The following is an 18,445-nucleotide window of genomic DNA, read 5'->3' as shown; positions in this document are numbered from 1 at the left end:
CTGACACCTGCATTATACCATTAACCCCTAATCTGCCGCTCTGGACACCGCCGCAACCTACATTATCCCTATAAACCCTTAATCTGCTGCCCCTAACACCGCCGACCCCTATATTATAATTATTAACCCCTAATCTGCCCCCCCAATGTCGCCGCCACCTTACCTACACTTATTAACCCCTAATCTGCCAACCAGACCTCGCTGCCACTATAATAAATATATTAACCCCTAAACCACTGCACTCCCGCATCAAAAACACTATAATAAATAGTATTAACCCCTAATCTGCCCTCCCTAACATCACCGCCACCTACCTACAATTGTTAACCCCTAATCTCCCGCCCGCACCGTCGCCGCTGCTATAATAAATTTATTAACCCCTAAACCTAACTCTAACCCTAACCCTAACACCTCCTAACATAAATATAATTTAAATTAAACAAAATAATATTCCTAAAATTAAATAAAATATTCCTATTTAAAACTAAATACTTACCTATAAAATAAACCCTAATATAGCTACAATATAACTAATAATTACATTGTAGCTATTTTAGGATTTATATTTATTTTACAGGCAACTTTGTATTTTTTTTAACTAGGTACAATAGCTATTAAATAGTTAATAACTATTTAATAGCTACCTAGTTAAAATAAATACAAAATTACCTGTAAAATAAATCCTAACCTAAGTTACAAATATACCTAACACTACATTATCATTAAATTAATTAAATAAATTACATACTATTAGCTAAAATAAAATACAATAAAATAAACTATACTATAATACAAACCCCCCCCCACTAAATTACAAAAAATAAAAAAGAATTTCAAGCAGTTTAAACTAATTACACCTAATCTAAGCCCCCTAATAAAATAAAAAAGCCCCCCAAAATAAAAAATGCCCTACCCTATTCTAAAATACAAAAGTAATCAGCTCTTTTACCAGCCCTTAAAAGGGCTTTTTGCGGGGCATTGCCCCAAAATAATCAGCTCTTTTACCTGAAAAGAAAAATACAATACCCCCCCAACATTACAACCCACCACCCACACACCACTACTCTAACCCACCCAAACCCCCCTTAAATAAACCTATCGCTAACCCCCTGAAGATCATCCTACCTTAAGTCGTCTTTACCCAGCCGAGCCGAATTCTTCATCCAAGGTGCGCAGAGGAGGTCCTTGATCCGGTAGAAGTCTTCATCCAAGCGGCAAAGAAGAGGTCCTCCATCCGGTAGAAGTGTTCATTCAGGCGGCGTCTTCAATCTTCATCCATCCGGAGCGGAGCCATCTTCAACGGAGCCGACGCAGAGCCATCCTCTTCAACCGACGGACTAACGACGAATGAAGGTTCCTCCAAGATGGCGTCCCTTCAATTCTGATTGGCTGATAGAATTCTATCAGCCAATCGGAATTAAGGTAGAAAAAATCTAATTGGCTGATCCAATCAGCCAATCGTATTGAACTCATATTCTATTGGCTGTTCCGATCAGCCAATAGAATGCGAGTTCAATTATTAGTTATATTGTAGCTATATTAGGGCTTATTTTATAGATAAGTATTTAGTTTTAAATAGGAATATTTTATTCAATTTTAGGAATATTATTTAGTTTAATTTAAATTATATTTATGTTAGGGGGTGTTAGGGTTAGGGTTAGAGTAAGGTTTAGGGGTTAATAAATTTATTATAGTAGCTGTGACGGTGCGGGCGGGAGATTAGGGGTTAATAATTGTAGGTAGGTGGCGGCAATGTTAGGGAGGGCAGATTAGGGGTTAGTACTATTTATTATAGTGTTTTCGAGGCAGGAGTACGGCGGTTTAGGGGTTAATACATTTATTATAGTTAATACATTTAGTATAGTGGCGGTGATGTCCGGTCAGCAGATTAGGGGTTAATAAGTGTAGGTAAGGTGGCGGCGACGTTGGGGGGGCAGATTAGGGGTTAATAAATATAATATAGGGGTAGGCGGTGTCCGGTCGGCAGATTAGGGGTTAAAATTTTTTATTATAGTGGCGGCAATGGGGGGGCCTCGGTTTAGGGGTACATAGGTAGTTTATGGGTGTTAGTGTACTTTAGAGCACAGTAGCTAAGAGCTTTATATTGCGGCGTTAGCCCATAAAGCTCTTAACTACTGACTATTTTGGCGGTAGGAGTCTTGTCGGTAGAGGGTCTACCGCTCACTTCTCCCAAGACTCCAAATATCGGTGTTAGGCAGATCCCCTTGAAAAGATAGGATACGCAATTGGCGTAAGGGGATCTGCGGTAGCCTGGAATCGCGGTAGGGAAATGAGCGTTAGACCCTTTCCTGGCTGACTCTAAATACCAGCGGGCGGCCAAAAGCAGCGTTAGGACCCTTTAATGCTGCTTTTGACAGCTAACGCCAAACTCTAAATCTAGCCGTAAATTATTCCTATTTAAAACTAAATACTTACCTATAAAATAAACCCTAAGATAGCTACAATATAATTCGATAATTACATTGTAGCTATTTTAGGATTTATTTTTATTTTACAGGCAACTTTGTATTTATTTTAACTAGGTACAATAGTTATTAAATAGTTATTAACTATTTAATAATTACCTAGCTAAAATAAAGACAAATTTACCTGTAAAATAAAACCTAACCTAAGTTACAATTACACCTAACACTACACTATCATTAAAATAATTACATAAATTAACTACAATTAAATAAAACTAATTACAATTAAATAAAATTTTAAACTAATTACACCTACTCTAATCCCCCTAATAAAATAAAAAAGCCCCCCAAAATAATAAAATTCCCTACCCTTTACTAAATTACAAATAGCCCTTAAAAGGGCCTTTTGCGGGGCATTGCCCCAAAGCAATCAGCTCTTTTATCCGGAAAACAAAATACAATACCCACCACACACACACCCAACCCTACTCTAAAACCCACCCAAACCCCCCTTAAAAAAACCTAACACTAGCCCCCTGAAGATCACCCTACCTTGAGCCGTCTTCACCCAGCCGGGCACAAGTGGACCTCCAGAGGGGCAGAAGTCTTCATCCGATCCGGGCAGAAGAGGACATCCAGACCGGCAGAAGTTTTCATCCATCCGGAGCGGAGCGGGTCCATCTTCAATCCATCCGACGCGGAGCATTCTCTTCCATCGACGTCCTAATGAAGAATGAAGGTTCCTTTAAATGACGTCATCCAAGATGGCGTCCCTTGAATTCCGATTGGCTGATAGGATTCTATCAGCCAATCGGAATTAAGGTAGGAAAAATCCTATTGGCTGATCCACACCTGGCTCTCATTATCCCTGGAGAAGAGTTTACCGGACAACTCAGAGGCTCCGGGTTGCCTAGTCTGCACTACATTATAGTGCGAGACAACAAAGCATACATCTGAGTGGAATATACCATCTGCAGTTTGTGCCATACACACCTGAGGAGAGTTTACCGGACAACTCAGAGGATCCGGTCTGCCTAGTTTGCACTACATTACAGTGCTATATTACACGTGAGTGTATTTGATCTAATATTGCTTGATCAGTTTACCTTTGCAGAATTATGCTATGTTGGCGCCTTCTCCTTCTCTTATAGATTATCTTTGAAGTGGCCGGTCTTTTACCATGAGAAGAGCAGCCTATCCACATATTTGTGTGATTTTAAGCACACACACCTTATGGACTTTTGAGTTTTCACTTAGATTATATTATTATTATTATTGAGTACATTGCTATTAACTTTAGCTTACTATATACTGACAACTATCAGCTTGTGACTAGGGGCTGTTTCATGTATAACTGAGATATATAAAATACTCAGTATTTGTGCACTCAATTGAACCATATATTGTTGTAACTATTAAAGTGACAGCGCCCCTATTTTCCACCTCTGGTGTTCATTACATTTTAATATTGGCCATAGGTGATATTCAGTTACTACATAAATATAATCAATGTTTTTAGAGATTAACTGGTTAGAATTTAGGAATTAATTTAATTTGAGATTAAATATTAATGTTTATAATAATTTTATAGTCATAATTTCTAGATATCTCAATAGCATTTTAGGAATACACTACAGAGATTTTATAAATGTTCCACTGGAGTGTATTGACAAATTCCACTACATTAATTGTAGATATTGCTGACAACAATTTTATGGTTTACTATTAATATTCATAATTTCATTAATCAAAAATATTGTTACGTAAATATATTTAACACATTGAAGGTTACTGCTGAGATAGAAATAAATAATATTGTAACCTAGGATATAGAACAGGGCAATTTAACCCTGTAAGTGTTTCACTGACACACTTTATTGGAGTATCACAAGATTAATACTTTTACCCCTTACTCTCCACCATTTATACATCTACCCTTTGCAAGTATATAGATTTTTATAGGTTTTAAACTTTTTTTCTAGATGTCTCTTCATCTTGGCTAAATGAAGTTACCTCTTGGTATTTGCTGCTAAAAATGATATAACCTACAATATTTCCAACACAATGAATCAAACTATATTCCAACCTCATCTTCCCAAACCTGTATCCAATGACCAGAATGTCTCTTCTCATTTATTCATGTCTGTTCCATCTACTACTCCCATTTTTTATACTTTCAAGTGCTCTCTAAAAACTCATCTATGTAGAAAAAATGACTACACTTCCCACCAAAAAACCCTCTACCTGGCTCATTTTTCTCTTGTTAAGTGTATCCAGTCCACGGATCATCCATTACTTATGGGATATTCTCCTTCCCAACAGGAAGTTGCAAGAGGATCACCCACAGCAGAGCTGCTATATAGCTCCTCCCCTAACTGTCATATCCAGTCATTCTCTTGCAAGCCTCAACCAAGATGGAGGTCGTAAGAGGACTGTGGTGTTTTATACTTAGTTATTCTTCAATCAAAAGTTTGTTATTTTTAAATGGTGCCGGAGTGTACTGTTTATCTCAGGCAGTATTTAGAAGAAGAATCTGCCTGCGTTTTCTATGATCTTAGCAGAAGTAACTAAGATCCATGTCTATTCTCACATATTCTGAGGAGTGAGATAACTTCAGAGAGGGAATGGCGTGCAGGTTTTCCTGCAATAAGGTATGTGCAGTTAATATTTTTCTAGGGATGGAATTTGCTAGAAAATGCTGCTGATACCGAACTAATGTAAGTAAAGCCTTAAATGCAGTTTTTATATGTATTTGGTGATAAAACTTATTGGGGCCTAGTTTTTTTCCACATGGCTGGCTTGAATTTGGCCTAGTAACAGTTTTCCTTAGGCTTTCCACTGTTGTAATATGAGTGGGAGGGGCCTTTTTTAGTGCTTTCTGTGCAGCTAAAAATACTGACAGAGACATTCAGTTTCCCTCTGCATGATCCAGGACATCTCTGGAGGGCTCAAAAGGCTTCAAAGTCGTTTTTGAGGGAGGTAAAAAGCCACAGTAGAGCTGTGGCAGTTGTTGTGATTGTTTTTAAAAAAAAACAAAAAAAAAAAAACGTTTTTGTCTTTTATTATTCCAGTTTGGGTATTAAGGGGTTAATCATCCATTTGCAAGTGGGTGCAATGCTCTGCTAACTTGTTACATACACTGTAAAAATTTTGTTAGTGTTTTCACTGTTATTTCAAATTTTGACAAAATTTGTGTTTCTTAAAGGTGCAGTAATGTTTTTTATATTGCTTGTAAACTTGTTTAAAGTGTTTTCCAAGCTTGCTAGTCTCATTGCTAGTCTGTTTAAACATGTCTGACACAGAGGAATCTACTTGTTCATTATGTTTGAAAGCCATGGTGGAGCCCCATAGGAGAATGTGTACTAAATGTATTGATTTCACCTTAAACAGTAAAGATCAGTCTTTAACTATAAAAGAAATATCACCAGAAGATTCTGACGAGGGGGAAGTTATACCGACTAACTCTCCCCACGTGTCAGACCCTTCGCCTCCCGCTCAGGGGATGCACGCTAATATGGCGCCAATTACATCAGGGATGCCCATAGCGATTACCTTGCAGGACATGACTGCAATCATGAATAATACCCTGTCAGAGGTATTATCCAGGTTGCCTGAATTAAGAGGCAAGCGCGATTGCTCTGGGGTTAGGAGAAATACAGAGCGCGCAGATGCTGTAAGGGCCATGTCTGATACTGCGTCACAATATGCAGATCATGAGGACGGAGAGCTTCAGTCTGTGGGTGACATCTCTGATTCGGGGAAACCTGAGAGCTTGAGAACCTCCGTGTGTTGCTTGGGGAGGTATTAGCTGCTCTGAATGACTGTAACACAGTTGCAGTACCAGAGAAATTGTGTAGGCTGGATAAATACTATGCGGTACCGGTGTGTACTGATGTTTTTCCTATACCTAAAAGGCTTACAGAAATTATTAGCAAGGAGTGGGATAGACCGGGTGTGCCTTTTTCCCCACCTCCTATATTTAGAAAAATGTTTCCAATAGATGCCACTACACGGGACTTATGGCAGACGGTCCCTAAGGTGGAGGGAGCAGTTTCTACTTTAGCAAAGCGTACTACTATCCCGGTTGAGGACAGTTGTGCTTTTTCAGATCCAATGGATAAAAAATTGGAGGGTTACCTTAAGAAACTGTTTATTCAACAAGGTTTTATTTTACAGCCCCTTGCATGCATTGCGCCTGTCATGGCCGCGGCGGCATTCTGGTTTGAGGCCCTGGAAGAGGCCATCCATACAGCTCCATTGACTGAAATTATTGACAAGCTTAGAACACTTAAGCTAGCTAACTCATTTGTTTCTGATGCCATTGTTCATTTGACTAAACTAACGGCTAAGAATTCCGGATTCGCCATCCAAGCACGTAGGGCGCTATGGCTTAAATCCTGGTCAGCTGACGTGACTTCGAAGTCTAAATTACTCAACATTCCTTTCAAGGGGCAGACCTTATTCGGGCCTGGTTTGAAGGAAATTATTGCTGACATTACTGGAGGTAAGGGTCACACCCTTCCTCAGGACAGGGCCAAAGCAAAGGCCAAACAGTCTAATTTTCGTGCCTTTCGGAATTTCAAGGCAGGTGCAGCATCAACTTCCTCCGCTTCAAAACAAGAGGGAACTTTTGCTCAATCTAAGCAGGCCTGGTAACCTAACCAGTCCTGGAACAAAGGCAAGCAGGCCAGAAAGCCTGCTGCTGCCTCTAAGACAGCATGAAGGAACGCCCCCCTATCCGGCGATGGATCTAGTAGGGGGCAGACTTTCTCTCTTCGCCCAGGCGTGGGCAAGAGATGTTCAGGATCCCTGGGCGTTGGAGATCATATCTCAGGGATATCTTCTGGACTTCAAAGCTTCCCCTCCACAAGGGAGATTTCATCTTTCAAGGCTATCTGCAAATCAGATAAAGAAAGAGGCATTCGTACGCTGTGTGCAAGACCTCCTAGTTATGGGAGTGATCCATCCAGTTCCTCGGATGGAACAAGGACAGGGTTTTTATTCAAATCTGTTTGTGGTTCCCAAAAAAGAGGGAACCTTCAGACCAATTTTGGATCTAAAGATCTTAAACAAATTCCTCAGAGTTCCATCTTTCAAAATGGAAACTATTCGGACCATCCTACCCATGATCCAAGAAGGTCAGTACATGACCACAGTGGACTTAAAGGATGCCTACCTTCACATACCGATTCACAAAGATCATCATCGGTTTCTAATGTTTGCCATTCTAGACAGGCATTACCAATTTGTAGCTCTTCCCTTCGGGTTGGCTACAGCCCCGAGAATCTTTACAAAGGTTCTGGGCTCACTTCTGGCGGGTTCTAAGACCGCGAGGCATAGCGGTGGCTCCGTATCTAGACGACATCCTGATGCAGGCGTCAAGCTTTCAAGTTGCCAAGTCTCATACAGAGATAGTTCTGGCATTTCTGAGGTCGCACGGGTGGAAAGTGAACGAGGAAAAGAGTTCTCTATCCCCACTCACAAGAGTCTCCTTCTTAGGGACTCTTATAGATTCTGTAGAAATGAAAATTTACCTGACGGAGTCCAGGTTATTAAAACTTCTAAATGCTTGCCGTGTTCTTCACTCCATTCCGCGGTAGCTCAGTGTATGGAGGTAATCGGCTTAATGGACATAGTGCCTTCATCTCAGACCGCTGCAATTATGCATGCTGAGTCAGTGGAATGGGGATTACACAGATTTGTCCCCTCTGCTAAATCTGGATCAAGAGACCAGAGATTCTCTTCTCTGGTGGTTGTCTTGGGTACACCTGTCCAAGGGTATGACCTTTCGCAGGCCAGATTGGACAATTGTAACAACAGATGCCAGCCTTCTAGGTTGGGGTGCAGTCTGGAATTCCCTGAAGGCACAGGGATCGTGGACTTGGGAGGAGAAACTCCTTCCAATAAATATTCTGGAGTTAAGAGCGATATTCAATGCTCTTCTGGCTTGGCCTAAGTTAGCAACACTGAGGTTCATCAGATTTCAGTCGGACAACATCACGACTGTGGCTTACATCAACCATCAAGGGGGAACCAGGAGTTCCCTAGCGATGTTAGAAGTCTCAAAAATAATTCGCTGGGCAGAGTACCACTCTTGCCACCTGTCAGCAATCCATATCCCAGGCGTGGAGAACTGGGAGGCGGATTTTCTAAGTCGTCAGACTTTCCATCCGGGGGAGTGGGAACTCCATCCGGAGGTGTTTGCTCAGTTGATTCATCGTTGGGGCAAACCAGAGTTGGATCTCATAGCGTCTCGCCAGAACGCCAAGCTTCCTTGTTACGGATCCAGGTCCAGGGACCCAGAAGCGACGCTGATAGATGCTCTAGCAGCGCCTTCGTTCTTCAACCTGGCTTATGTGTTTCCACCGTTTCCTCTGCTCCCTCGACTGATTGACAAAATCAAACAGGAGAGAGCATCAGTGATTCTGATAGCACCTGCGTGGCCACGCAGGACTTGGTATGCAGACCTAGTGGACATGTCATCCTTTCCACCATGGACTCTGCCTCTAAGACAGGACCTTCTGATACAAGGTCCTTTCAATCATCCAAATCTAATTTCTCTGAGACTGACTGCATGGAGATTGAACGCTTGATTCTATCAAAGCGTGGCTTCTCCGAGTCAGTCATTGATACTTTAATACAGGCACGAAAGCCTGTTACCAGGAAAATCTACCTCAAGATATGGAGTAAATATCTTTATTGGTTTGAATCCAAGAATTACTCATGGAGTAAGGTTAGGATTCCTAGAATATTGTCTTTTCTCCAAGAGGGCTTGGACAAAGGATTATCAGCTAGTTCCTTAAAGGGACAGATTTCTGCTCTGTCTATTCTTTTGCACAAGCGTCTGGCAGAGGTTCCAGCCTCCTGAAAGGACAAAGGATTATCAGCTAGTTCCTTAAAGGGACAGATTTCTGCTCTGTCTATTCTTTTGCACAAGCGTCTGGCAGAGGTTCCAGCCTCCTGAAAGGATTACAGCTCATTCTACTAGAGCTGTGGCTTCCACCTGGGCCTTTAAAAATGAGGCCTCTGTTGAACAGATTTGCAAGGCCGCGACTTGGTCTTCGCTTCACACTTTTTCCAAATTTTACAAATTTGATACTTTTGCTTCTTCGGAGGCTGTTTTTGGGAGAAAGGTTCTTCAGGCAATGGTTCCTTCCGCTTAATCCTGCCTTGTCCCTCCCATCATCCGTGTACTTTAGCTTTGGTATTGGTATCCCATAAGTAATGGATGATCCGTGGACTGGATACACTTAACAAGAGAAAACATAATTTATGCTTACCTGATAAATTTATTTCTCTTGTAGTGTATCCAGTCCACGGCCCGCCCTGTCCTTTTAAGGCAGGTCTAAATTTTAATTAAACTACAGTCACCACTGCACCCTATGGTTTCTCCTTTCTCTGTTTGTTTTCGGTCGAATGACTGGATATGACAGTTAGGGGAGGAGCTATATAGCAGCTCTGCTGTGGGTGATCCTCTTGCAACTTCCTGTTGGGAAGGAGAATATCCCATAAGTAATGGATGATCCGTGGACTGGATACACTACAAGATAAATAAATTTATCAGGTAAGCATGAATTATGTTTTCTTTAAACACATGACAAGTAGACCCATCCTCTGAGCAATATCCATATCTTCTGTATTGTTCACCCTGAAACCTCTGCATTATATTGCTGTGTTAGCTGTCATTATTGCAATGCTTTGTGTATTGTAGAATATGATATACTCTGATGAATAATAATATATTAATAATGTTGATTGTAATGTAAACAGATATAAGGCAGAGGCAGAGAGAGAGAGAGAGAGAGAGAGAGAGAGACAGACAGGCACAGACAAACAGATAGATAGAGTTAGATAGGCTAGATAGATAGATAGATAGATAGATAGATAGGAGTTAGATAGACTAGATGATAGACAAATTGATAGATAGATAGATAGGAGTTAGATAGAGTTAGATAAAGTTAGATAGAGTTAGTTAGAGTTAGATAAAGTTAGATAGGGTTAGATAGACTAGATGATAGATAGATAGATAGATAGATAGATAGATAGATAGATAGATAGATATAGTTAGATAGGATAGATAGATAGATAGATATGAGTTAGAGTTAGATAGACTAGATGATAGATAGATAGATAAATAGATAGATAGATAAATAGATAGATAAATAGATAAATAGATAGGAGTTAGATAGAGTTAGATAGACTAGATGCTAGATAGATAGATAGATAGATAGATAGATAGATAGATGATAGATAGATAGAATACAGCTATATGGAGTTAGATAGATAGATTGATAATAGATAGCATATCTATATAATCCCTGTTAATGGGTTAAACATATAGTTAAAGTAATCTCCAAAGCATCAATGCACTACTTGGACCTAGCTAATTGTATCTAGTGAGCCAGTGACAAGAGATAACAATCTCCAACTAATACCCATCATTGCATTGCTGCTCCTAGGTATATTTTTCCACAAAGGATACCAAAAGAACAAATTAAATTTGATTAGCAAATTGAAAGATCTCTTACAATTCTGTCTGAATCCTAAAAGTTTCCTTTTTACTTTTATTTCCCTTTAAATTAATCTTTTTTTTTATTTAACCAATATATGCTTCTTGTGTTTGTCCCTATCAGGAGATGCTAAGTTTGCTGAATCATTAACACACAGTAATATTATATGTATTATAAGTGTAACAATGGTGATCTGCTGTGCTGCAAAGTAAAGGATTGTTGTTTATTCAGGGTTCAGATAAAACATATAATTTTAAACAACTTTTCAATTTACTCCTATTATCAAATCTGCTTCATTTCCTTGATATCCTTTGCTAAATGAGCAGCAATGCAGCACTGAGTTCTAGCTGAACACATCTAGTCAGCCAATCACAAGAGAAATGTGTGCAGGCACCAATCACCAGCAAGCTCCCAACACATCTAGTCAGCCAATCACAAGAGAAAAATGTGTGCAGGCACCAATCACCAGCTAGCTCCCACTAATACATATATATTATTTCTCAACAATGGATACTAAGAGAACAAAGTATATTTGAAAATAGAAGTTTTGAAAAGTGTCTTAAAATAACATGCTCTATCTAAATCATGCAGGTTTCATTTTGACTTTCTTATTCCTTTAAATAACTGACTCGCAGCTAATCCTATTTTTGTTGAAAACCCAAGGATACTGTTTTGTAGCAGACAAGAGACTCATTAGAAGTCATCTGTTGCAGCCTGCGTGTCCTGGCACTGCTGCAGGTTAATGTTTGGCGCCATCAACAATACAATGTAAAATGCCGTTTGCAGGTTTTTTTGTAGCCATAAACTTCAGCCGTCAGAGCTGTGCCAAGTACCATGATATATTACATCCATATAATGTGTATATATATCACAGTATCACATGCATTAGGTCACTTCATTAACTACTAATATATGCTAGGGACCTCTTGATGCCTCTCAGTGATATTCAACCAAACTAAAATCTGAACACGTCAGCACAGCAAAAAGGTGTCTGTCACTCAGCTAAGTGGCACCATTATAATTTATAGTTTGTAAAAAAATATATAGGTAATAGTAAAATAAAAAGAGCTCATTGGGATTTTTAAATGCAGTTATTGTCTAAGGAAACATTTCTGTTATTAAATATTTCTAATTAAATTATTTAAAAGAAAACTGTTTCCAAACAAATTATAATTATACATAATATTTGGAAATTCTTCTTTCTATTATTTTTTTTTAATATGTGCTGTTCTTTATTGTTATGCTAGGTGGTAATGGTTGAATTTCATGTGTTTTTAAAGTTTTATTATTCATGAGGTTCATACTTTAATTTCAGAATCTAATGCCAAACATTTTCTAACCAATATTCTGAATGGTCAAATGCAAACAACAATGAAGCAAGTAAATTAAAAAAAAAAAAATATTTGATGGATAAAAAAAAACATTTGCTTAAACTAGTGTAGCAATGTACATAAGGGATTAAAGGCTTACCTGGTCGCTCCCAGGGAGGAAAGGACACATAATCTCTAAACCTTGTAACTATTAGTTAACTAAACAGACCTCAACAAGGGGGGGCAACCTTAAATAAAGACAGACTCTCATTTTGGGAAAAACTGGACCATCACTGGTCCCCTTTATTAACATAATAAAATTAGTGCAAAATAACCGACAGGCTCAGATGGCGGCAAATGAGACGCTAAGCCCAACCCCGGACTGAAGGGGTAAGCGGCCCGATGTAAACAAGGAAGAGAAGAAATCTTCTCGGGTGGAGATGCTACTAGGGGTGTTCCGAGTTCTCCTGGCCTACCTACCCAGGGGGCGGGGCACTCCAGTTAACTGAAGTAATTGGCCCCACCCCCATCAGCCTGGCCATCACTCCCCCCGTTCAACCACTCCATTCGCTCCTGGTCGCTACCTCCCGCAGTTAGGGTGCTAATAGGACCTACCATCCAGTAGGCTCTGAGACCAACAGGCCGCTTAAGCCGGCTAGTTCTCAGAGGGAGGTCAAAACTACAGCTATGGGCTTACATAAACTAGGACACCTATCCCTGTTTCTGCCATAGCACCCTACCTACGTACTCTTCTCATGCCGCCACATAAGGGATGGGAGGGAGGGCAACTTGACAGCTTCTTGTCCAGGATCAAACAGGAACAGGAACTGCCAACACCAGCATGTTAAAGGTAAGCCACTCCCTAACCCAGCAACATTGTTGCAACTCATCACACTCCAAACCACCTTCCCTCTCCCAGACAGCCTTAACCCTTATGACGCTGCAAGCCTATTTGGCTCTACACTTACTCATTCTAGGATTCCATGTAGAGGCTGTGATTGGCTGTTGTGTTGGTTGTGCAAAGTCCTCTGGGAAAGCTAAGTGACTGTAAAGGAACACATTAATGAAAAGAACAGACAATGTTTGTGTAGTATTTTAAGATTATTCATTTTGGGACACAATCCTAGAAGGCAATTCCAGGAATATGTGAAACAATAAAACCCCTTGAAGTAGAAGATACACTAAACTTGTGATGTGTCGTAGAAGCACATTTCTAGATCTATATTTCGATGACTAGAAATTTATATAATTGATATTTCCCATGAGGATACATGGAATATAAGTGTATGATTGAACTCTAATTTAATAACACAAGACACTATTATGATAATAATGTTTTAGTTGAATAGTTTATTGGCTGAGTGGTAAACTACATTTGATTTCCTTTAAAAGGAGATACATTGGGGGATATTTATCAAAGCCTCAACTATGCTGCATTCGCTGGCACCAATACGCTCGCCTAACATTGCGACCGCGGACCTGAATACGATCTCCATATTTATAAAAAAAGCCTGTAAAAAGCAGCGCACCAAGTACAGGGCCATGAGCATCGGACTGTTGTTAACTAACAGTCAGCGATCTCGCTGCTATTCGGCTTTTTACTAACTTTATTTATACCTTGTCTCTAAACACTGCCACTATACTAAAATGTTTAGCCCCTATCCTGCCACTCCCAGACCCGCCACAACTTTAATAAAGTTATTAACCCCTATCCCACCGATCCCGGACCCCGCCGCCACTAAATAAATGTATTAACCCCTAAACCCATGGCCTCCCACATCACTACCATTAACTAAACATATTAACCCCTAAACCGCCAGCCCCCCACATCGCCAAACTAAATTAAGCTATTAACCCCTAAACCTAACAACCCGCTAACTTTACATTAAAATTGCAACATCCTTATCTTAAAATAAATTTAAATTACCTGTAGAATTAAAAGAAACTATTCTAAACGATTAATTAACCTACCCTAACTATTATACTACAATTAAATTAAACTAGCAATTAAATTAACTAAATTACATATTAAAAAACCCTAACCCTACTCAAATTATTTAAATCGACTATTAAAAATTACAAAAAAATAAATAAATGCTAAGTTAAAAAAACAAACAAACACTAAATAACAAAAAAACAAACCACTGTATCAAAAATAAAAATTAATTACACCTAATCTAATAGCCCTATCAAAATAACCCCCCCAAAATAAAAAAAACCTAGCCTACACTAAACTACCAATGGCCTTTAAAAGGGCCTTTTGCAGAGCATTGCCCCAAAGAAATCAGCTCTTTCACCTTTTAAAAAAATACAAACACCCCCCAACAGTAAAAATCACCACTCAACCAACCAACCCCCCCAAATAAAAAGCCTATCTAAAAAAACCTAAGCTCACCATTGCCCTGAAAAGGGCATTTGTATGGGCATTGCACTTAAAAGGTCATTTAGCTCTTTTACCTGCCCAGACCCTACTCTAAAATTAAATTCCACCAAAAAAATTCTTAAATAAACCTAACACTAACCCCCGATGATCCACTTACAGTTCTTAAAATTCCGCTTGAAGGATCCATCCAGCTGGCAAGAAGTCTTGATCAGGGCGGCCTCTTCCATCTCTATCCATACGGCAAAGTCTTCATCCATGCAGCCTCTTCTATCTTCATCCATCCGGCGCAGAGCGGGTCCATCCTGAAGATATCCGGCGTGGAGCTCCTCTTCAATATGGTCGCTGCCGTAAACTGGAACTTGAATGCAAGTGAAGTCATCCAAGATGGCGTCCCTTGCATTCCTATTGGCTGATAGGTTCCAATCAGCCAATAGGATTAGAGCTTCTAAAATCCATTTGGCTGTCCCATTCAGCCAATAGGATGAGAGTTGAACCATATTGGCTGATTAGGACAGCCAGTAGGATTGAACTATCATCCTATTGGCTGATTGGAACAGCCAAAAGGACTGAGCTCTCATCCTATTGGCTGATTGGGATAGCCAAATGGATTTTAGAAGCTCTAATCCTATTGGCTGATTGGAACCTTTCAGCCAAAAGGTATGCAAGGGACGCCATCTTGGATGACTTCACTTGCATTCAAGTTCCAGTTTACGGCGGCGACCGTATTGAAGAGAAGCTCTGCACCGGATATCTTCAGGATGGACCCGCTCTGCGCCGGATGGATGGGGAACTGATGTTTTTTAGATAGGCTTTTTATTGGGGGGGTTGGTTGGTTGGATGGTGGGTTTACTGTTGAGGAGTGTTTGTGTTTTTTAAAAGGTGAAAGAGCGGATTTCTTTGGGGCAATGCCCCGCAAAAGGCCCTTTTAAGGGCCATTGGTAGGTTATTGTAGGCTAGGGTTTTTTTTTATTTTGGGGGGGTTATTTTGATAGGGCTATTAGATTAGGTGTAATTCTTTTTTATTTTTGATACTGTGGTTTGTGTTTTTTGTAATTTAGCATCTATTTTTTTTGTAATTTAGTCATTTGTAATAGTAGATTTAAATAATTTGAGTAGGGTTAGCTTTTTTAATATTTAATTTAATTAATTTAATTGATAGTTTAATTTAATTGTAGTATAATAGTTAGGGTAGGTTAATTAATAGTTTAGAATAGTTTCTTTTAATTCTACAGGTAAGTTTAAATCTATTTTAAGATAGGGATGTTGTAATTTTACTGAAAAGTTAGCAGGTTGTTAGTTTTAGGGGTTAATAGCTTACTTTAGTTTATGGCATTGTGGGGGCTGGCGGTTTAGGGGTTAATAGGTTTAGTTAATGGTAGTGATGTGGGAGGCCAGAGGTTTAGGGGTTAATACATTTATTTAGGTGGCGGCGGGGTCCGAGAGCAGCAGGATAGGGGTTAATAACTTTATTTAGTGGCGGCGGGGTCCGGTAGCGGCAGGATAGGGGTTAATAACTTTATTTAGGTTGCGGCAATGTCGGGGCAGTAGATTAGGGGTTTTTAGACTCGGGGCTTATGTTAGGGTTTTAGGTGTAAACGTTACTTGTTTTCTACCATAGAATCAATGGGATATCTGGCAGCATCGAACATAAGCTTTTGCTGCTTTCAGACTCCCATTGATTCCTATGGCATCTGCGGCCTCCAGGGTGGCGGACTGAAAACCCGGTACGCTGGGCCGGAATAGCCGTGAGCGTACCGGTTAACTATTTGATAACTTTTAAAAAGTGTCACATAGTGCCGAATGTGTATTCGGAACATCTGTAATGATGTAAGCATCGATCTGTGTCGGATTGAGACCGGCAGTTCGTATGTTACGTCACAGATTTCAACCTTTGACGGTCTGTAGGCTTTGATAACTAGGTCGAATCAAGCTCGCCACAGTTACGCTGCGGAATTCCAGCATATTTGCGGTTGACGGGTTGATAAATATCCCCCACTTTGTTTATTTTCTTGATGAATTTAATTACCACCATCCAGTAGAAAAAAGTATTTATGAGGTCATTTTCTTATTCAAATTGGATAAACTTTATTCACAGGATTTGTGTTGTCCAAAGTAATTAAGACAAAGATCATGATTTCATCTTGTTGTAAAGATGTCCTCAATATCATGCTAACATTTGTGCGCACATTCCCTATTTCCGTATTGATAAATAAAGAAAAAAGAAAAAGAAAAAAAGAATATTACAACCAATATCCCCAGGGTTGTAATGTTCTGAGCAATAACTGAATCATCAGGAAAATAGATCCCAAGGCTGGCTAGTGGCTAATCACAAAGCTATTGATATTACGGCAACTTAATCATTGTTAGGAGCTTTTGTTAAAAAAATAACTATTTCTGTTAGGTCTTATTACAACTTTTATCCATTTTTTTTAAATGAACAGCATCTGTCTTGAGGTTTCTAATGAAAGAACATATGTGGGAAAAGATGTCTAACGGCTCTGTCTTCAATCCACAAGGCCATCCTGTAATTTAAAGACGCATTGATACGATTTATTTCTGACTGTCAAGCAATAAATTATTTAGAAGCACATTAACAGATTTTTTTTTCCTTGTGCGCTCTGCATATGGTTATACAATCCTACCTTTACCCAAACCAAGAGAATCAAGAGAAAAACAATAATCATGTAGCAGGATGGGAAATATCAACAGATGGAGCTGCAAATATGTCTTGTAGCAACACACATTGTTTAGTGGGACATAAGCTGGCAAAGAGATTGTGCTTCTTATGGGTTTACAGCTCACTGGTCTCCATAGTCTGTTTAATAAGCTAATAGTGTGTAAATAGTACAAATAAGAGAGGTTGCTCTGCTACACCATTATCCCTTTAAAAAGCTAAAATAGTGGTGTTATGAGTGAGGGCCAGATTCACTAAGGCTTTCAACTTTTCTATATAAAATAAGCTTGGCAGTTTTAGAGAATGGAAGGGACAAGGGAGGACTCTAAGTGTGTCTGAAGATTTCTCACAGCCCTCACAAATTTTGCATCTGCAGTTCTCAGTGATTTAACTTGTCAGTTTTATTTATCTAAAACACAGCAAAACTAGAAGCTAATACAAGATAAATCAATGTCATAATGTTTAAATTTTACTTTGTATTTGTTACAAGCTGAGAATTTGTTAGTACCAGGAGCTCCCCTGTTAAGCTCTCTCTCGGCTATGAGATTCTGTATCCCATGTAGATCTGCATTACTATGCAATGCAGCTCTCATTTCTCTGGTATTTCAAAGTTCCACACTTTTCATAGAGAATTCAATAAGTTTTGCCCCTGTAAAGTCTGCACAATGATTTCACTCTAAGCTGAACTGTTTTCATAAAAAAATCTTTTGGTTAGTTTGGAGTTTGGCAAACTTATTTTTTTTATTTTTAATGTAATGGTGACTATATATGTTTTTTTTAATGCATATCAGTTTTTTAATAACTTCTGGAGATTGGAAAATGACTTGAGATCCAGATGACTGACTTCAAAAGAACTTTGGTTGATTTGTTTTTTTAGTTGCATACACTTTATAGTGTCCTGACATGGGGGCCGATTTATGAAAGTGTGAGTGGAGATGATACATTGGGGCATATTTATCAAGCTCCAAATGGAGCTTGATGCCCTTTGTTTCTGGCAAGCCTGCAGGCTTGCCAAAGACAGCAGTTATGAAGCAGCAGTCACAAAGACCGCTGCTCCATAATCATAGTCGGACAGACATCGCCGGAAATCAACCCGATCGAGTACAATCGGGTTGATTGACACCCCCCTGCTGGCGGCCGAT

Source organism: Bombina bombina, chromosome 7 (genome assembly GCF_027579735.1).
Source record: "Bombina bombina isolate aBomBom1 chromosome 7, aBomBom1.pri, whole genome shotgun sequence".
Taxonomy (NCBI): Eukaryota; Metazoa; Chordata; class Amphibia; order Anura; family Bombinatoridae; genus Bombina; species Bombina bombina.
The sequence above is the reverse complement of the archived record's forward strand: the minus strand, read 5'-3'. Positions refer to the sequence as shown.